We start from the raw sequence: 12,621 nt of genomic DNA on the forward strand, positions 1-12,621 counted from the left end.
CATGTTGGCGGTGGACACACATGTGTTTGCGTCTTCATAACTGGAACTGGAGGAAACATACATGTACTTGTGATTTATACATGAAACCGTTGGGGTCCAAGATAGGGGACATAACTGACCAGAAAAATCCATATTTCCACATTCCCTCCTTGTCCCCTACTTGCCCGTCAAGAGATATCAATCTTCATTAATCCATCGATCTGTTCATATAGCATCATTTGTTCTTCTTTCTTCTTCCGTGATGAATGAAATCTTGGTGGTGGGATACACGATGTGGCACACAGACCACAGATCGCTGGTCCACATTGTAGGCATAAGCAGCAACTGAATAGTATGAGAAAGCCAATACCTAGGAAGGATAGGACCTTCCATCCAAAGGTAGATAATACACTCCAAAACCAACCGGACCAAGTCCAGGTGCCTGGATTCTGGTGTATCTGGCTTACGATCTTATGAAGGCGAGTTATGGCTTTATATACAGATGGCGAATTTTCTGGTATGAAAATGCAACAGCTTGATCCGATGACCCTACAAGCTCCGCCCCTATCGGCCAGGATGACGTCAAGGACAAGACGATTTTGAAGCACAACAATCCGCATAGCAGACTGCTCTTCTGTTAAATTGCCTAAGGCGGAAATAGTTTTGTTCACTACTGCTTCAAGTGTTCTTGTTAATCTACGTATCAGCTTACTATTGGTAACTGTACCTATATAGGGAAAGAGACCTTTATTGAAATCTGTGTATTTTTCCCATGCTGTCTCAGTGTAATCGACTATTGGGAGATCTCTCCTTTCTCTATTGTGTACTAAATGAGTATTTCTATGATAATCAGGAGGAGCTAGAAAAACAGGTGGAAAAAGGAATCCGATGTAGCAGGTACCATCCCAATCTAGTGGCAAACGTATGTATGCCGTCTGACCACATATGAAGTAGGAATGGCGAGAAGCTCTAAATGTAGACTTGCCTTGATCACTGAATTCTATTACAGTGGTGCATCTACTATGGCCCATATGTATGGAACCATTCTTTCTTACACATAATTCACCTTTTACTGGAAATACTGACATGGCGGGCAAAATTGGAGTAGCTTCGGATTCGACATTCAAGATCAAGAGATTAAGCGTGAAATTACCTAATCCATATACTTCATTTTCTAGATCAGTTCCTGTTCTTTCGGGAAGTCCCTCCTTGTTGGGGTGACAGACTTTAAGTAAAACTAAGTTCAGATTTCCCCATACCCAGTTGTCTTGATAAACTGCGGAGTTCGAATCTTGGGAATTAATTAAACTAAACCATGCTCCACAGGAGCCGTTGTGTGTGAACGGGTATGGAAAGAGAGGTAGAATTCCTTTATAGTTCTGATAGGGGGGGAGTCGGCCACATATCCAACAATTTGTAGCATTGCTAACCTGATGGGAATGATGTAACATACTAATAAAAGTGTTGTTGCGCAGCGCAAATCTATAAGACAATTCATGCGGAGGAAATTCACTAAAAGAATGTTCAGCAGTAATATTGTAAACATGTCTAGAAATAGGATAATATGTGTGCAACAATATACTTGCAGTAATTATTAAAAGACATAAGAAAAACAAAATTAATAACGTCACTGTGCAATGACTACGCAGTGATTTACAGTACGCATGTCGTTTCAGCTTTATCCTTTTGTTTCTTTCTCTGTACAGGTCTAAGGGGTACATGTCAGAGACAAATTCGACCGATTCACCTTGGAGAGGACTTAAACAATCAAATTGCCTGACTGGTTAGACCTGAGTTTTAGTCTATATTGTTCTGAGTTATTTTGTTCAACCAAAGGAAGCTTTGAGTCTGTCTTTGAGGAAATACAGTGTTTAGTCTCTATATCGGATGGTAGTCCATGAAATTTCTTGATATGACTTGAATGTATCCAGCCTTTTCGACCCTCGATCTTCACGGCTGTCCTCGTTGTTAACAATACGAGCTGAGGCGACTTCCACCTAGGATCCAGCTGAGACTTCCGATCAAAGTTCCTCACTAAAACTAGATCCCCTGGAATTACGTCATGGGGTTTCACCTCGGTGTTGTCGGGAAAGGCTGCAGCTACCTGTGAACGACAAGATTGTAGTGCAGACATCAAGGAAGCCAAGTAATCTGTCAGCATATTACAGTCAACATCAGTTATTTTGCGTGGTATAGGCGTCCCCCACATATTTGGTGGTCTACCAAAGACCACTTCATAAGGGGATAGCCCTGTTCGAGAATGCGCTACCATTCTCATGTAAAAAAGTGCAACGGGTAAGGCTACTACCCAGTCGACACCTTTCTGTCTACATATTTTGGACAATTTAATTTTCAGAGTTTGATTATGTCGTTCCACGAGACCTGCTGCCTCGGGGTGTCGGACACAGTGAAACTTCCACTGATAGCCTAACAAAAGTGAAACGTGTTTCATTAGTTCGGAGGAGAACGGCTGGCCGTTATCTGAGTAGACAGCACGTGGTAAACCGTACCGTGGGAAGAATTCTCGAACTAACTGTTTGGCAGTAGTCGGGGCAGTGTAATCTGAAACCGGGTATGCCTCTGTCCAACGGGAAAGAGCACAGACAACTACGAGAACATATTTGAATCCTCGACATCGTTCCATCTGGATATAATCCATCTGGAGGACTTCAAAAGAGTGGTCAGGAGGCTGAAATCCACCCTGTTCTACGGGAATGCTTTTACCTGGGTTAAACTGACAACAGATCATACAGGTACGGACTTTTTGTTTAGCTGCTGCTCGTAAATGTTTGTTGGACCAAATGTGTTGAATGCTGTCTAGCATAGCTTTTTCTCCTAGATGTGCTGGACTATGTACAGTGTTAATGATAACTTGGACCATTGAATCAGGAAGGAACCACACAGATTTTTCCTTCGTCATCCATCCTTGATCCGTTTGGGTCCCTCCTAATTCAGTCCATTTCTTTATTTCTTCTGGTGTCGCATGTGTCTGTATGTCAATTACGTCAAGAGCGGGATCCTTAACCGTCATGCAATGTGTTGGTGTCGGAACTATTGTCTTTGTCATGTCAGACGTGTGAGTTTGAGCAGTCTGTTTAGCTGTTCTGTCAGCTAAATCATTGCCTTGGGAAATGATATCAGTAACTTTCGTATGAGCTTTACATTTCATAATTGATATTGTAATGGGTAGATGTATTGCATCTAGTAAGGCATGAATAAGGGATCCGTGCTGGATGTGGGTACCGTGAGAAGTTAAATAACCTCTCTCTCGCCACAGCACGCCGAAGTCATGTACAACTCCGAATGCATAACGTGAATCAGTATATATGTTGACTTTTTTATTCGTAGCTTGAATACAGGCTTGCGTCAGAGCGATGAGCTCTGCTGCTTGAGCTGACAAGGTATTAATACGATTTGTTTCAATGACTTCAGTATCTGTTGTGACTGCATACGCGGCCACTAACTCTCCTGTACTTGTTCTCATACATGAACCATCTACATACAACGTCAGGTCTGGATCTGACAATGGGACGTCTGTCAAGTCTTGTCTAGGTTTCGTCGTGATAGTGATAACTTCAATACAATCATGTGCAAGTGGGTCTGTTCCGTTTACTGGTAACAGTGTGGCAGGATTCAATGTACTACAACGTCTGATTTCTATATGTGGCTGGAACAATGTTAATTCGTAACCCGTGAGCCGTGCTATAGTCAAGTGTTGTGTCTGTGTGCGGTTCAAGAGAACCTCTACTGCATGTGGTACTTGTACTGTCAATGGATGTCCTAACACTATGGCATCGCTTTGTCTAATTGCTAAAGCTGTTGCTGCCACTGATTTTAGGCACGCAGGCAGAGCCTGAGCTACGGGATCTAATGTACTAGAAAAATAAGCACACGGTTTGTGTGATCCTGCTTGTTCCTGTGTGAGTACTGACAGAGCAGTACCTTCGCGTTCTGTAACAAAGAGCGTAAATTGTTTGCTGTAACATGGTGTTGCTAGGACAGGTGCTTGACATAAAGCTTTCTTTAAACTTTCAAAGGCGTGTGTATGTTCCTGAGTCCAAGGGAGGACAGTCGATGTGGCTGCCTCCTGTGTTGTCAATTGAATGAGTGGTTTTGCTAGAAATGCATACTGAGGGATCCACTGCCTACAATATGAAGTGAGGCCTATGAAAGCCCGCACCTCCTTTTGTGTCTTGGGTATCGGCATATTTGCAATTAGCTGGATGCGATCTGGTGTAAGCTGCCTTCCCTCCTTGGACAGCGAGTGACCAAGGTAAACAACTCGCTGGACACAGAATTGCAGCTTAGACGGGGACACCTTGTGCCCCTTTTCGGCCAAAAATTGTAATACCGTTAGTGAGGCTTTTTCACATTCAGGTTCGCTTCTAGCGGTGATCAGCAGATCATCGACATATTGAAGCAGGGCAGTGTAGACCGGCATGTGTATACTGTCAAGTTCTCGTTTCAGTGCTTGGCTATAGATGCTGGGGCTTTCCGTAAATCCTTGAGGTGCGCGTGTGAATTTAAAGCTTCGTCCATTTAAACTAAATCCGAACAAGTATTGGCTTTCCGGATCTATTGGGACGCTGAAAAAGGCATTCTTGAGATCAATTACAGTAAAGAATGTTGCTTCGGAATCAATAGCTGTCAGTAATGAAGAGATGTCTGGAACTACGGGGTATTGTGGTACAATACATTTATTTAATTCGCGCAGATCAATAACCAATCGATATACTGGTGGAGCCTTTGGATCAGTTCGTTTAAGAATCGGAATTATCGGTGAATTACATACATTGGAGTCGGTCTCCACAACCACTCCTTGGCCAATAAGCTCGTCAATGATTTGCAGTAAAGCCACTACAGCATCTGGGGGTAACTTGTATTGTCGCATTCGTGGTAGTACCACTCCTGCCTTTAGTGTGACTCGATATGGTGTAATGTTCATGCAACCAACATCTGTAGGGCCTTGTGCCCATAAATGTGTGGGTAAAGTCTGCAGTCGGGAATCCATGTCTCGGGACACATAGTGCCCTTTGAAATCTCGTAAAAACAATCTTACTCCTTCCGGAGAACAACATATTATAGCTCCTAGAGCTTTCAAAGTTTTTATACCTAACAAGTTTTCTGGGCATGATTTAGTAAGCAATAAATCTGTAGTTCGTGTCAAAGGACCAATCGTAAGGGGAAGAGGCTGTGATACTTCGTTAACGATAGGTTTGCCTGAAAACCCAAGGGAAATATTCTGTGAGCCTGAGAGGGGTGCCCCTGGAACTTCACTACGTTTTATTGTTGTTCGGCTTGCCCCCGTATCAAGTAAAAATTTTCTATCTTGGCCTAATAGTTCACTATGTACATAAGGTCCTTCTTGATCTACAGGGACCTCAATAAGGGGTAAGCCAAGTTCCCTCTCTAGGCTGTTTCATGAGTATCGTTGGTAATCAGGATAGTCATACTGTGCGGTCTGGTACATCTGTCGTGTCGTTGTTTGTGTGGCAGCAATAGGCTGCTGTGGTGGAGCTGGCATGGACTGTTGCGGAGCTGGCATGGACTGTGCATGCTGCGGAGCTCCTTGTTCATTCTGATCCTGTCTAAGTGGCCGCGGTCTTTCTTTAGTATTACCTATGGCGATATTATGTTTTAAAACTGGACAATCGTGTACATAATGACCTGGCTGTTTACAATAGTTGCACGTCCCTTTTACAGGACCTGTTGAAACACTGGACTGTGTTATACCCTTCTTATGACCGTCAACTGGCACTGTCTGGGAAACTAGCATTTTCATTTTCGTGTCTTTCATGCGTCTATGTTCATGTTCTTGTTCTTCTCTAATTCTATTGTGATGATACTGTAGCATTTGTAACATTTGTGACGGAGTGTTACCTTGCCAGGTACTCTCGAACTTCAATACTCTATTCTTAACTTGGGGCAAGGCATTTTCGACCAATTTTGTCACGAACAGATGTGGATACGACTCGCTACTTGCTTTTATTCCACTATTTATACCAAAACATTTCTCAAATCGGGAATAGAAATCACTAGTGTCTTCATCTGATTTTTGTTTACAGGCTGAGATTGCACCCCAGTCTTCCTTTTTCGTAGTTAATAGACGTGGCAGTACCTGTACCAGTAGACCTGGTAGAGCTTTGATTTTGTCCCCGAGCCCTGAACCTGGACCTCGAGCTTTTTCTTCGTTTTCTAATGCTGTCCAATCTATCTTCTGGTCTCCCACCTCCCAATCCTTTTCCTTGAGTTTTTCGTAAATGCCCGCAGGCATTAATACCTTCAATATTGTCATAATGTCGGGGTAGGTATATTCTCCCATAAGTAACATATCTTTAATTTCACGGTGGAAACCCGCTGGGTCTTTGTCATGACTGGGTACCACTTTCTTCATTTCTAATAGTTCTATTTTAGATATGGGGGTGTATACAAACACACGTTTAAACTCATTGTCATCACCCTTTATCGGGTGCACTTCGCGTAAGGGATTCTGTCTATCCATGTAATACTGGACAGGGCGTGCTACGACCTACGAATACGCGGGAGCACTGTTGTTAATGAGACAGCTATGTGTGATGCGGGGGTGTGAGAGGAAGGGTCAGGAGTGAATAAAGAGTGAGTTAAAAAATACCTGGCTCTCAGGTCTAGGAAAATTTATTCTGCCGGTCGAGCTGGTATTATTAAAAGGTGGGGTGAGGAGGGTATAAGCCTCAATGAGCTATATCTCCCAGTGGTGTCGACATGTTTCGAAGCTTCCCCAAGCTTCTTCGTCAGGACCTTAAGGATCCCTTCCTGTCACTAACTGTGTTGTGTTTATAAAAAAGATGAAAAATTAAATGATATGTAAAAGGAAGTAAATAGCCTCCACGGAATAAATGCCTTAATAGGTCTTACATAGTCCTATTAACTTGCTAGCAGAAGATAAGTAACCTCATGAGCTCGTAAACCGAGTGGTGGGCGTGCCAAATAGGCCACGACTCCAGGGATCAGTGTCCCGCCAGATCAACCACCCCGGTCGGTATAAACACAACACAGTTAGTGACAGGAAGGGATCCTTAAGGTCCTGACGAAGAAGCTTGGGGAAGCTTCGAAACATGTCGACACCACTGGGAGATATAGCTCATTGAGGCTTATACCCTCCTCACCCCACCTTTTAATAATACCAGCTCGACCGGCAGAATAAATTTTCCTAGACCTGAGAGCCAGGTATTTTTTAACTCACTCTTTATTCACTCCTGACCCTTCCTCTCACACCCCCGCATCACACATAGCTGTCTCATTAACAACAGTGCTCCCGCGTATTCGTAGGTCGTAGCACGCCCTGTCCCGTAGAGGGGCAGGAAGACCCCTATGATGAAGCATGACACCAAGGGCCCTTTTGGTGTGTGAGGGGTATTTAAACAAATAATGTGTATTCTCCACGACCGTGGGATACACATTGAGTAATCGAGTGATCTCTTGTACTCGTGGGTGGATCCCTTTGTTTATGTACTATTGACCGGGAGGAAGTATCCACCTCCACCACTCGCTGAGTGGTACCTCTCTACTCCCCTCTTTGTTTTTCTTTATATCCATGTAATACGTCGTTCTTTCCTTGATGGGTAGTGAGACATGTTCAGGACATACAAAAAGAATGTACTGCTTTCTGGATTCTAGTATTTCTCTAATTAACTCAGTACCTGAACCTCTCCATTTGTTCGTTAGTAATTTAGTCAATATATCCGGTAATGGACCAGGATCGGAGTGTTGGCCTTTATATAATATAAGGAGTTGTTGAATCATATAGATACCAGCTAAACGCTGTTCATCTGGGGCGAGGTTCAAAAACGTGTGTGCTAGTGTATCATCACCATATTTTCCAGGACTATCAACCCAGTGAACGGCTGACCTGGCTAATTCTTGTTCGTCCATAGAATCGAGTATATGATAACCCCTTCGTTCTCGGAGTAATTTGTCAGCGGCTTGGAATGAATGTTCGGGGGACCTTATATTTATTATAGGAGTTTGAAATTTTCTGTTATTATCTGAACGTATCGGACATATCGGATCAGTAAAACATCTAGTATTATTGCAAGGTCTTCCTCTACCTACATAGGCCATAGTTTCTAACTGTCCTGTGGGCAGTTCTAATTCTTCCTCGTCCTCGGTTTGTTCAGGTTCGTCTACTGCTAATCTTTCCTCGTGTATTCGTTCTATTTCTTTGCGGATCTTTCGGCTCATAGCTACTATACATGATCGCTTATCATGTCTCCCCTCTGATATATTCCGACTCCATGTGGTAAGAATTTGCATTTCTTTCGGATTTACCCCTGGTCGGTCTTGATTTCTGATCACACAATTTATGAGGAAACGTAACAGTTCCCCCTGTATTTCCACCTTTTGGTACTCCATGGCTCTGTCAATACTTTCGGAATCTCGTCCTGACTGGACAAAGTGATATATATTTTCTAAGTGTGTAGTCATTCCTGGTAGCTTCCCTAAATATATTGCAGCTCGTCGGATACGTAATGATGCTAGCACCATTTCGTCCCCTTTTCCGGGCACCGGGTCATATCTACAATCTATTAGAAGTTCCTTGAGCGTGTTGGGAGTTACTAGTTTGGGCGTACGTTGGTGAGCTAATTCTTGAAAGGAAAGTTTATTTGTTCTGGGTGGCGTAGAAAAAATGCTTGATGTACCTCCGGTAGCACCACCAGGGGTGCTGGATGTGAAAGGATTCGTCGAACGTGACATAGCAACTATAGGTGTAGATACAGGTGTCGAAGCAGATGTGCTTGCCTGAACTTGTGTCGGGGTTTGCTGTTGCGGAGGTACAGACGGAAGAGGGTCTTGGCGTTGAACCCCCTCTGCAGGCGGTCTATGTGGCGCAGCACTAGTATACTCGGGAGCTGCGTCGTCTAAATAAGAGGAAAGAAAAACATCTTCTGCGGTTCTGGGATGTCCTTTGGGATGCACTTTTATCGGAAACAATGGGGGTGGCAAGTCTCCTGGTATTTCCGGAGTAGCCTTAGGTAGTCCTTCGGCCAGAAGAGGATACATACCATTCACAAGGGCATTTCTTTGTCTGTCTACTTGTTCTGATTTTACTCGAGCACCTTCTTCAATTAATACACTTTCTCGAACTTTATTTGTATTTTCCTTACTCTTCTCTTCCTGTCTACGTGCTTTTTCCGTACGTCTATACGATTCTTTTCGCCATAATTCAATGGCGTCTTTCTGTGATTGTCTAGCTTTCTTTTTCCATAATTCTTCCTCTACTTTCACGATGCACTCTGCATCCCAGGTCCCAGCTGCGGGCCACCTCTGACTTTCTGGTAATTCCTTAGTGTAGTCTACCCGTAGATCAAGAAATAATATGGCGTCTAGGCCATGTTTATGATACATGAAGTACCCTGGAGTGTCCCTAGGAGGAATGGGAACAGCTTCTTCGAGTACCCCTTTTCTGGTTGTGATCTGTCTTAATTTCGAAAAGAGCGGCATATTGAGAACTGATCTGATACCTAATTTTGAACACGTTTTAATACCATAAAACACAATAATAAACAGTCATTCACACCACAATATACAGAACGTAATTAAAACATTTAACATTTTAACATTTAATGAACAACAATGATGGCCGTTCACTAAGATATAATACTCGATACTAACTAGATAATTCTGACTTCATATACTAGGCATACTTGATATACTGCTAAACAGTACAGATACACTGCTGAAACAGTGCAGACCGGATTTGTGTACCCAAACCCGTCTTGACCGGCACAACCTATGTGCACGTTAGAACGCCTCCCCGATAATGGTACTCACCGGGTAGCTCGGAACGGAAGGCCTCGGAACTGAACTGAACTTGAACTCGGACCGGACTCGACTCGGAACTTCGGAAACTTCGGAAACTGGTGGGCCTCTGTATACCTCGGATCTTGCTCTCTCAGCTAGGCTCTGGTCGGGATACTTCGCACTTCTCACCGCCTCGTCTGGGTGTTGATCGCAGCCTCAGTTACCCCCGTTCGGCAGGAGGGAGATACAGGAAATCCTGTGGGTACGCGTCGTTGTCCGTCCAGCTGTGACAGGAGACCGGGCCTGCAACGCACCGCCGGCGCGTGAGATGAGAAAGTGTCCCTGTTCGGGCGCCATTTATGTGGTAAATAATTTAATTACCGGGACTTAATTTGATGCGGAAAATCTATAACAATAGCTCAGTAAAATAAGAGGCAGAATCCGTGGTATTAGAGGTTCGGAACGGGCTTTATTCCATAATCAATTTAAATTGATGAGCTCCAGATTCCATCACCACGAAGGTTCAGGAAGTGAAGACTCTACTTTATTGACAGGTAAGCATTTTTATACAATAGGCATTACAGTGAAACAGATGGAGGAGGCGTAACAATTGATAGCAAAGATAAAACATACATGCGTCACTAAAATAGGTGTAACTGGGCGTAGCTTAAAGAACGTCATTGGATATGTCGTCATAAATGGGTGGTTCCATGAAAGAATTTCGCAATGTCAGCAGAAATACTTGGCAGAGATGCGCACGCAGCAGCATGACGTGTGACTGACGTGTAACTAGAGGGTGAAGGGGACTTGACATTTAGCTCTACATGTGGCGACAAAAGTCTGGAGGGTCAAGTCAACCTAATCCCAAATCATATCTAACATCCTATGTTTAAAGAACTATGTTATCCAAAAGAGAGGTCTCTTAGAGTAGAATCTTATTCTATACTGACTATACTGACTGTTAATGCGTGTACAAGCGTCTAAGTGTCTACACTAGATGCGAGGTCCGAAATCTTTCATATTAACAGGGCTATGGATTACTTGCATAAAGACAGAGAAGCCGGGCCTTTTGCTCGGTAGCTGAAAGAATGTTTACTTTAAACTACTAGACAGGAATGCATTGGATAGGGAGCGGAGCAAAGCAGATAATCTTGAAGGTGAAATACAGTTTTTGGCAGGCAACAGGCTGATGTCAGGCACCGTTAGCCGCGCAGGGAGTAGGACAAAGTTCATGGATACAGATGCGAGCTCAGACTGGAGCTTTCAGAGGCAGAAGGCAGAAAAAGGCTTGATGGCAGAATCAGGGCCTACTCGCCTGAACTGTAAAATGGGATAAATGAACCATATAAAGGCGGTGGCCTTTCACACTTAGGAATAAAATATCCGGCCCATTCATGGCGGATCTGAAAGAGGACATGTTGGCGGTGGACACACATGTGTTTGCGTCTTCATAACTGGAACTGGAGGAAACATACATGTACTTGTGATTTATACATGAAACCGTTGGGGTCCAAGATAGGGGACATAACTGACCAGAAAAATCCATATTTCCACATTCTGTCGACTTCCCCCCCGCCCTGCTCCACCGCCCCCACCACGCTTACCTGCACCGGCCACGACTTTACCTGCTGTGTCTGCTCTCTTGTCCTTTGGACTCCATCACACTATGGGCCTAGGTATCAGCAGCTAGCACCTTCTTTATAGCACTTGGCTCAGCTGCGCACATACACATCTATTAACACAATGACATCTACCATCCTAACAAGGCGTGCACTGGGGCACTGGCACCATTCCAGTTGTATCTCCATAATGTTGCCCTGGCTTCCCTATATTTGTGACACCTTTACCCACGGGCAGTATATCTTAGTTTGCACATACAAGAACTGCTGTGTAAGGGTATGCAGGGAAAATAAATGATCATCAACATCAAATACATTGCCTGGTATTGCGGGTTCAGGGAAACACTATTTACAAGTCTCATACTTTTTTGTTTTTAGAGTTTTATATAGCGTGAACTAGACCTGAAGATATCAGGTATCAGAGCACTTTACATGAGCACCAGTTTTGTTACAGATGGACACATTCATCTTTGTAAGGCACAGGGAGATTAAGTGATTTGCCCAGAATCACAGGATGTTGAGTATCGTTGCAGAGAATTGAACCCAGTTCCCCAGCTTCAACGTCAAGAGTTCTAGCCGTAAGGCTACATCCTCTCCCCAAGAGGATGTAGTTCTCCTAGTTCATCCTAGTTCTAAAACAACTCATATCCAATAGTCTGGGTGCCATACTCCAAGGTTTGTTTAGATATATATTGCCACTGTGTAGTTATAGTTAGGACTGGATTTCCATAGAAAATGGATTTTGGGTTTACTACTAACTTTAGTGCGGTTTGACAAATCTTAACGAAACTTTCCAAAACTAAGGTTCATCCATCTCAGCTCCTTCCTGGAAAGTTTTGTGGTGATCCGTCATGCAGAGGGCAGAGAAAAATGGGGGTCTAAAAATGCCTTTTCAACATGACATCTCTCATAGAAACTTTAGACACAGCTACAGCCAAAATGGATGAACTGAAGTATACCATATTGGCAGAGCGCTAGATCTTTATCGAGAAAGTGGAGGTTTGTTTTGTGATTTGGTGTAAATCCATTCAGTAGTTTTTTAAGAAATTAAGTATCAGCATTTATAGATACTTCACGGTACTGTAGTACAGTGGGACTGGTCGATCAAAAGATAAGTTATGATTGGCTGCCTCACATCACCAGAGATATTTTGCAGCCTTTTTAGGACTTGGAGAATTATTCCCATGTACTACAAACAAAATTACATATTGGCGGCCAGGGTAATGACACCTAGAACTGCTAG

The sequence above is a fragment of the Triturus cristatus genome, chromosome 7 (assembly GCF_964204655.1).
Source record: "Triturus cristatus chromosome 7, aTriCri1.1, whole genome shotgun sequence".
Classification (NCBI taxonomy): domain Eukaryota; kingdom Metazoa; phylum Chordata; class Amphibia; order Caudata; family Salamandridae; genus Triturus; species Triturus cristatus.